This window comes from Pelophylax lessonae, assembly GCF_965119305.1.
Source record: "Pelophylax lessonae genome assembly, chromosome: 1".
Lineage (NCBI taxonomy): Eukaryota > Metazoa > Chordata > Amphibia > Anura > Ranidae > Pelophylax > Pelophylax lessonae.
In genome coordinates this window covers 615,818,347-615,827,000 of record NC_138768.1, presented here as the reverse complement: position 1 = coordinate 615,827,000, position 8,654 = coordinate 615,818,347, and positions in this window count along the sequence as shown.

Genomic DNA, 8,654 nt, shown 5'->3' with positions numbered 1-8,654 from the left:
TACTTAGAAATCTTACAAAGTTATTTTTTTTTTTTTATTAAACTGTATTTCTATTAAACCCCTTTTTCATACCTAAGACCCCGTTCACACTGGGGCGACGCTTCTTGCCCGGGCGACCTCACAGGTTGCGGTGCCCAGCTCGCACCGTGACCTCGGAGCGGCCGGCACAGACTTCATATCATTGAAGTCAATGCAGGTCGCTCCAGGTTGCCCCAAAGAAGCTCCGGACCCTTTTTCTAAGTCGGAGCGACTTGTGTCGCTCCTATTAGAACGGGTCCACAGCTACTCTAAGGCAGGCGACCAGGTCGCCCCAGTGTGAACGGTGTCTAATACTTTGTTTGTTTACAATAGATTGGTTTGGTATTTTTTGTGTTTTTTTTTTTTTTTTCATTTGCAAATAATTTTGCCATGCTTTTGTACCAGAAACATCATTTTAGTGTCACTTTAAACAGGACAATTTGTAGACTAAAATGTTTCTATCTACATTTTACATTATATTTATAGCAAAACTACTTTACTAAAGAACTATCACTGATCAAAACAGAAACAATTCCTTAAACTTTTTTTGTTTAAATATTCCATACAAAATAAAACAATTTTTGCAAAACAATATTGCCAAAATAGTGTAGTTTGTGTAGTTTTTTTGTTTTTTTTTTTTTGATCAAGAAACAATATATGTATTATTTTTGTCTAAGTAAGAACAAAAGTGTATCTCTAAATAAACAGGCCCATAGTGGAAATGTAAAAAAATGTCCTGGTCCATAAAGCATATACAGGTACAAGAGTTTTTTTTTTTTTTCTTTTTTATTTAACTAAGGCTCCATTCACACCTGGGCGTTTTTGTTTCAGGCGTTTTTTTCAGGCGTTTTTATGGGCGTTTTTGCAGGCGTTTTACAGGCGTTTTTTGTGCAGGCGTTTTTAGATTGACTAGAGACCAATGGAAAACGCCTGTAATCTGCCCAAAAAGAAGCTCATGTACTTTTTTGAGCGTTGGGCGTTTTGCTTCAGGCGTTTAAACTCTCAGATGTGAACAGGGGCCATTTAAATGAATGGGATTTTACTTGTTGGGCGTTTTGGAAACGTTTCTTTTGAGCGTTTTTGGAGCTGAAAACGCCCAGGTGTGAATGGAGCCTAAATGTTAGACTGAATGTGACAATTGTTGCACAGTATGTATCATGCTTATTTCTGTGTAGGAAAACAATTGACCATTTCTTCTTCTTTTTTTTTTCTTCTGGTAGTAGCACACAAGAGTATTCTATTCCTTGTAGGAATTGTTCTAAAATATATCCATATGACATCTTTTTGGTGATCTCGGATGATAACAATCGTACATATTTGAAGGAAAGTAGCTAAGCATGTACAGTTTGCTGTAATAGGAGTTCAAAATCAAGGGCCCAATAAAATCGCATGTAAAGGTTTAACTTGAAAAATCCAGACTCTATATATATATTTTCCCCTTTCAAACATTACCTTTTTTATTTCTGTTAATCTTTGCACAGCTTTTCTTCTTTTAATGGGATGTTTGGAGTGGTCTGTTTACAAGGGTGGTTTTATGATGTAAAAAAAAAAAAAAAAACATTCTCTCATCCTCCCTGTATTCATGGACCCCTAGGTGTATGGAGATGGGACAGTCTGGGTAGCATGCAGCTCATCTTCACGTGTCTAATGCTACATTTTCAAATTGTACATTTAGCAAGATAAACTTGCCCCAAAGTGAATTCCTATATTCAAATAACTTATTGCAGTGTGCATGCTAATATTCTCTACATTATTCACCCATAAGGCATGAGAGATGCAGCCATGACTGACAATGTGTTTCACTAAGATAACATAAAAACATGTAAACAAGGGTGTGGACGTGTTAAGTAGTCTTTATTCTATGATTTGTGGAAATTTAAGCTGCCTATAGATCGACTGAAATTCAGTTGGTTCAGAAAGGACTTCATTGTGATCCATCTATGGCCATTCCTGCTCAACAGAAGTCGTCCAGACAGTGTGTGTTCAGGGACACGCATGAATGCCAAATTGGGAGCAGCAGCTGTTGCATCCCACCTGTTATTCATGTGGCTGCCTGCACGGGGGTGCAAAAAACACCTGTGTATCCTCGAGTGGGCAAACACGGACCCCTTACAAGTGTATGCCTAAATGCCCGTACACACTTGACGGAAATTGGACGAAATATCCTCTGATTTTTCTCTCTCTTGCTCAGCGTTCATTACCGTTTTTAGTTGACAGTGCATAATGTTCACGAAATTTCTCGTCCGATTTTTTTTTTTGGGACGTTTGTTCCTAAACTTCTGGGTTGTCAGCAACTTCAGATCATGCGCGGTCTTTCGTTTCCGATTTTTCGCGGACGTACTGCATACACATTAAACGAAAATTGGTCATCTGGGGACAGGCGATAAAAATTTTGGTGTTTGTCCCTCCATTTTTTTTTCTTTGAAAATGTCGGCATCGGCTGCTGAAAGTTGTGTACACACTAGCCGAAAATCGTAAAATTTTACCTCGGATGGGAATTTTCAGCAGATTTTCTACTAGTGTGTACCCCACTTAAGTATGCCCCTGTGCACCAGGTCTATGCATTAAAGTTACAATATTTTATGGCAGTGTGGACTTTTTACCAAAGTTTTTTTTTTTTTTTTCTGTTTTTTCTTTATTTAGTAACATTTGGTGATCTGGAACTACAGAACATTCTTAATACAAATTCTGTGAAGACCCATCTCCTCTGTCAGTGCACAGTAGCATCTAGGATTTAGGACACTTGGACCTCCAACCATTTTAGCCACATCAACATTTTGGATTTTAGAAAGGTTTTTTTACTGACCGACAAATGCAAGTTGTATGGTATTAAATATACTGGGAAAGGCTCTAGGCCACATATGTCAAACACAAGACCCACGGGCCAAATCTGGCCATTTCATTTGGCCTTCGCACCCAGGACTTTTTTTAAGCCTGAACATGGAGGAACTCTGTTCAGTCACCTCGAGCTGTGGAGGGAGATGTGTGCAGAGGTGGGGGATGGGGGAGAATGATGCAGATGTCAGAGCCAATGAGGGGTGGAAGTGAGATTGTGGACAGCCTGTGAAAAAAAGCTGAACCCTGCACACTATGCATAGCACACTCCTAAACTCTACACTCTGTACATAGTGCACCCCTTACACTGCACTCTGTATATAACATAGTGCATTACTGAATTCTGCACATAATGCACATATGAGATTTATAACCCCTTGAAAATCCTCCAACTGATGCAGTTCTGCCGGCCCTGTGGAGTTGGGTTCCTGCACCTAAACTATAGAAAAAAGCCCTGGATACATTTATAGTAGTCTTACAGATTCAACCGGCCCTTTGGCGGTAACCATAATGCTGATACGGCCCGCGATTAAATTCGAGTTTGACATCCCTGCGCTAAGCAAGAGAATGGTACTATTTACATGTGGTATAACCGCTTAAGAAGCGTATTCATAACCAAAGTGGGCCAGCTACTGCTCTCATGAGCTAACTAGATTTAAGGCCCATACACACGATCAGATTATCGAACGATCGTCCGTTTTTTGTGGCATGCTAGTCTGATGTGGAAAGTGAAGAGGTTATTTTCATACAAATTTTCCCGTAGGACAGAATTCTACTTCAGAAGTGATGTCATGTGTTGGATTGCTTTATATGTGTTCTTTCATCTCTGAGCATGCCTAGTCTTGCTCATAAGATTTTTTCCCCATCGAAATCTGTACTAATGAGACGAAAATCGGACGTTGTATTACGAATGACAAAAATTTTATAGCCTGCACATCAGGATTTTGTCAGCCGAAAAGTCGGAGTTGGCTGTCGAAAGCACCATACTAACAATCAGAAAATTGGCAGATCGGTCGTCGGACAAATTTTCCCTACAGATTTTCTGATCGTGTGTACGGGCCTTAAGGCTCCATTCACACCTGAGAGTATCGTTTTCAGGCGTTTTTCTGGTGTTTTTTGCAGGTGTTAGGAGGCAGGCATTGACATGTAACAAAAATGCTAGTAATCTGCCAAAAAAAGAAGCTCATATACTTTTTTGAGCTTCAGACAACAAAATGCAATATGTGAACAGAGGCCATTGAAATGAAAGGGATTTTGCTTGTTGAGAGTTTTGAGACATCAGAGAATGAGTGTTTTACGAGCTGAAAAACGCTCAGGTATGTACAGGGCCTCACAGCCAGATATTTTAAGGGAAGAGGTTTCTACTATAGTATATTGTGACGATAGCTTGCAGCCATGTTACCTTCTTCTGTAGAAGAGCTTTATGTTCAAAACCTCCCACTTAGCCTTTTTTATTTTGTAATTGGCAAATGATGTTTATTTATTTTTTCCCATTCTCTGGCAGAGAAACCTAGAAAAAATATCATTAGTGTAAAATGCCAGTTCATACTCCAAGGAATGTAGGTCTAGACCCCAGTATGTCCAGGTCCTCGAAAGATGCTTGAGCAGTAGACCAAATAGTGCAACTAATGACGTTTTCTGAAATTAATATTATATATTTACAGTCTGAAATTAATATATATTTACAGTATATAGATATAATATATTCCTTAATGCTGTGCAGAAAACAATGAAATAACACTGCTGAACAGAGGGTCTTACATTGCCTAACACAGTCAACACAATATTAGTTAATTATATAGGGCAGGGGCAGCTGACATACTCTGCAACTATGTTTATGGAAGACATTCACATTGGTCACTGCTCCAGGGGTCCATAGTCTCAGAAACAGACTTTGTTCTTCATTTTATGATAAAGTAGAGCTCCAGCCTGCTGATTCAGTCTTTTGCAAACATTCTAAACTGATGCTGGTCATACACGTATAGATTTTTGTGCGACAATTTTCATTTTAAGAATGTTCATTCGATTTTCTAATTGTTAGTGTGGTCAAATCGACATTCATTTTCGACCACAGCGACCTGAAAATTCGAAGGCACAGAGCAGAAAACTTTTCCTTATCTAATGCATTTTCTGACAGGGCTGAATCTGCTCAGCTCCGTTCCCCCTACTCGGCAGCACCTGCTGTGCCAGTTCCAGCCCCACAGATGGGCAAGCAGAGCCAGGGATACATGACGATGGAGCACATAGGAAGGGGGCACGTTACGGGTGGGAGTGCAGCCGCCAGACTGCTTCCATCTGACAGGCAGGAGTCTGCTTATCAGATATACACACAATCCTGGTGGCTGCAGACACCGGGAGTGTGTGTGTGGTGGTAGGGGAACCGCTGTCAGGTCTGCACGACGTATGGACCTGGCAGCAAAAGTTTAAAGGCTAAGTTCACTTTTTTTTTTTCTAAATTCTAGCTTTCCTGTGTACACATTTCTAATTAATGTACCTCTTTTGCAGAAAAGCCTCCAATTTGTTGTATAAAAACACTCCTCCATTACTTCCTGGGCAGCCCTTAGGTTGGGAAAACCATGAAGACACAGGAAGGAGTTCAGCAGCTGACTTCATTAACACACTGCACCAATCCTGCCCTTCCAGGAGATCACTACCACCAACTTCTGCAGGTGCATGCTTTTCCAATATAAGCAGCAATCAGTGTTCTCACTAAATACAGTCATCAATTTTTTTTCTACCTTACCTTCATCTTGCATAGCTTGTTCATTTGGCACACTGTGCAGGAGCTGAGCAATCAGATAACAGTTGATGTGGAACAGAGCTGTAGTATTGAAAAGAGGGGAAGTGTGTCCCTGTAAAGCTCACCATACACTATACGATCAAATTGTACAATCTCCAGGGGCTGCCCTATGCGTGTTGTGGCCAAAAATGAGCCAGAACCGTGTGCTCCTAATATGCTAGATGTGAAGGGGTCCTAAAAGTGAAATTGGTGTGTTTACACAAGAACAATGAGGCCCCATTTAACTCTGTGCATTTCTGATGGCACAGAAAACACACTTTGCCACGCACTTTGGAAACATGCATCGGACTTGTTAATGGCACCCAAAGCAAACAAAGCAGGCTTGCGTCTGCCATGCGACAAACAAGCTGCAAGCGCAAAAAAGGGGCAATAAAAAACGTGCCCCACATACATGCAAGTGAATAGGCTGCCCTATGCGTGACAAGCAGAAGCGCTCCAAAAGGCTGCCGTACCCCCCCCCCCCCCAAAAAAAAAAAGCATGCAGGAACATGAGTTCCCACTATGTGAAGATGTGAATGGGGCCTGACAGCTTAGGATTCGTACCTCCGTCCACTCCCTCCTATATACTTGTATAAAGATGGCCATACATTATGCAATTTGATTATATATTCTCTAAACCAGGTGTGACGGAATCCAGCCCCCCCGACTGGGTATCTCCGTCAAGAAGCTGCTTCCTAAGCTCTGGAACATGAGACTCGTGAATCTGGCTATAGTTACCCCAATAACTCAACAGTACAAGTTTTGGCGTGAACCAGAATCAATCTGGGACAACCCATTCCCCTTAGCAGCCAATCCACATACACATATACATCCCATAATAATTTTATCTGAAGGCAGACAGAAAACAATAGAACAATGGGATGCAGGTACTTAACAATAACAAACCCCACCCCACTAGCAAGGGTCCATGAGACACTCCTGCATTTTTTTTTTTAGCAATCTTTTAAATTAAACCGTGTACCTTTATATATTCCCTGAGGGATATTGTCCAGAAATATTATTGTCCCAAGTCAAAGAGCCCCTCACTCTTTCAACACAAACCACACATATAGAAGTCAGGATAACCGGGGTATCACCAAATGAGTCTGGGGTGGTTGTACAGCGAGTCTGATTAGTGCAAACCCGACTGGGGTTCTTGGTCACCCCGTGCCCCTAATAGACACAGGGTGACTTACACATAAGAGGGGCTGGGGAAGCTGGACAAGGAGTCTCCCAACCTCCCTAAAGCAATCTGGGTTCCACAAGCCCCCCAACCAAAGTGACTCACACCAGGGCTTCCCAAACTTTTTTGGGCCGAGAACCACTTCTGAATAGTTATTTTTCGGGACCTGCTTGCTTGTAATTGAATATTGTAAAGCGCTACAGAATTTGATGGCACTATATAAATGCAAATAATAATAATGCATATTTTAAAAGGAGGGGGATGTTAAATTAAAAATATAATTTACTACTTTTCAATTTATTATTGAATACACTTGCCAGATGTTCTAAGTGAGGTGTCAGAAACCTATGGCATATAAGCGGAGTTGTAAGTAATCAGCACCCTCATAAACAATATAAGGCAGGCAGAGGACAGAAATCAACCGAACAGCAGGCTATATGGCACTCACCCTCCTTCCTCTCCCAGCTGTCCACAGTGAAAGTGAAGGTGAAGCCCCTGCACACCTAACCCAGAGTCTCCATGATGAAGAGCTCTATATGCTGGTCTTGGTGTCCTGGCTCTTCTCCATCAGATCCTCTACTCGGGTCACAGAAGCTGCCATGAACTCCTGACACCGCTGGGCCACCTGGTCCTCCTATGACACAGAGGCTGCCGTCGCTGCCCGCTATAGCTGAGAGAATAGCGCTACCAGCAGGACCGAGGAGCTGGCTCTGCACCCCATGAACATATCCTACATAACAGCCCAAATACGTACTCACTGATGCAAGTATCCTCCTCGTGGGAAAATGCAGACCAGCCTCCGTAAAACTGCATGGGCGGGGTCCTAAATCCATCGCGATTTGACTGCTCTGGCTCTCTGTAATTTGCGCGGGCTCGCACAGCACAATTTAAGCGGGCCCACTCAGTGATTTCCGGCTCAGCACGACCCACTTAAATGCAGGTCCCGACCCACAGTTTGGGATTTGCTGCTCTAAACAATTTCCTATAGATTTACAAGAACTATGGAATAGGAGGAAATGCCTGAAAAATCCATTTAATTTGTATCAAATCAGACAGGCTCTTTCACTACTTAGCTGATAGTAGATCTAAAGGAGATTGTAGATCTAAAGGAGATTGTATAGAGTATGGTCACCTTAAGGAAATAATTAGGAAAGCAGGTGGAAATAAAACAAGAGGTGGTATAGTAATGGGGGAGGTGTGGTCCAGACAGGTGAACACACCCTATCATATACTATTCTGTAATGCAGCAAGATAGTGCATGATGGGAGATGATCTACTGGCAGTGATGGAAAAAGGAAGCATTTTTTGCAAAACCCAAAGAGAAATGTGAAATTTTAAAGCCTCCGTGAATGAGGTAAGCACATTGGAAAAGGCTACCATTATGAAAAGTTAAAATCTGCTCTTTGTTTCCATATATCTTTTCAAATTCAATTTAAAAGAGTATCTGGTTTTATAACCCAGGCCCATCTAAACATGATGGGATATACAACAGGTCTCACTAGCAGAGCTTGTCAGTATTCTTCTAATTACTATTATTGTAGCATTGACAATTCCACTTCCAGAGCAGGGCTTTTTGGAAGTGGAATGTTTTTACAATTTGGAAATTGTCTGTTGGAATTGAATTCAAAATGTTTGTAGACCAAGTGAATAATGACCATACAAACACTAGATTTAAATTGCAAATATAAACAGAATAAGGGTACCATGATATTTCTAGTGAATCAACATTGTCCCCTCTTGACCTGCTCCGATTCACCTTTTGCAACGTTACATCAATATTTAGGGTGTAGCACAGGTTTGCTCAACCTGTGGCCTGTAGGCCAGAGCCCTCTGATGTGG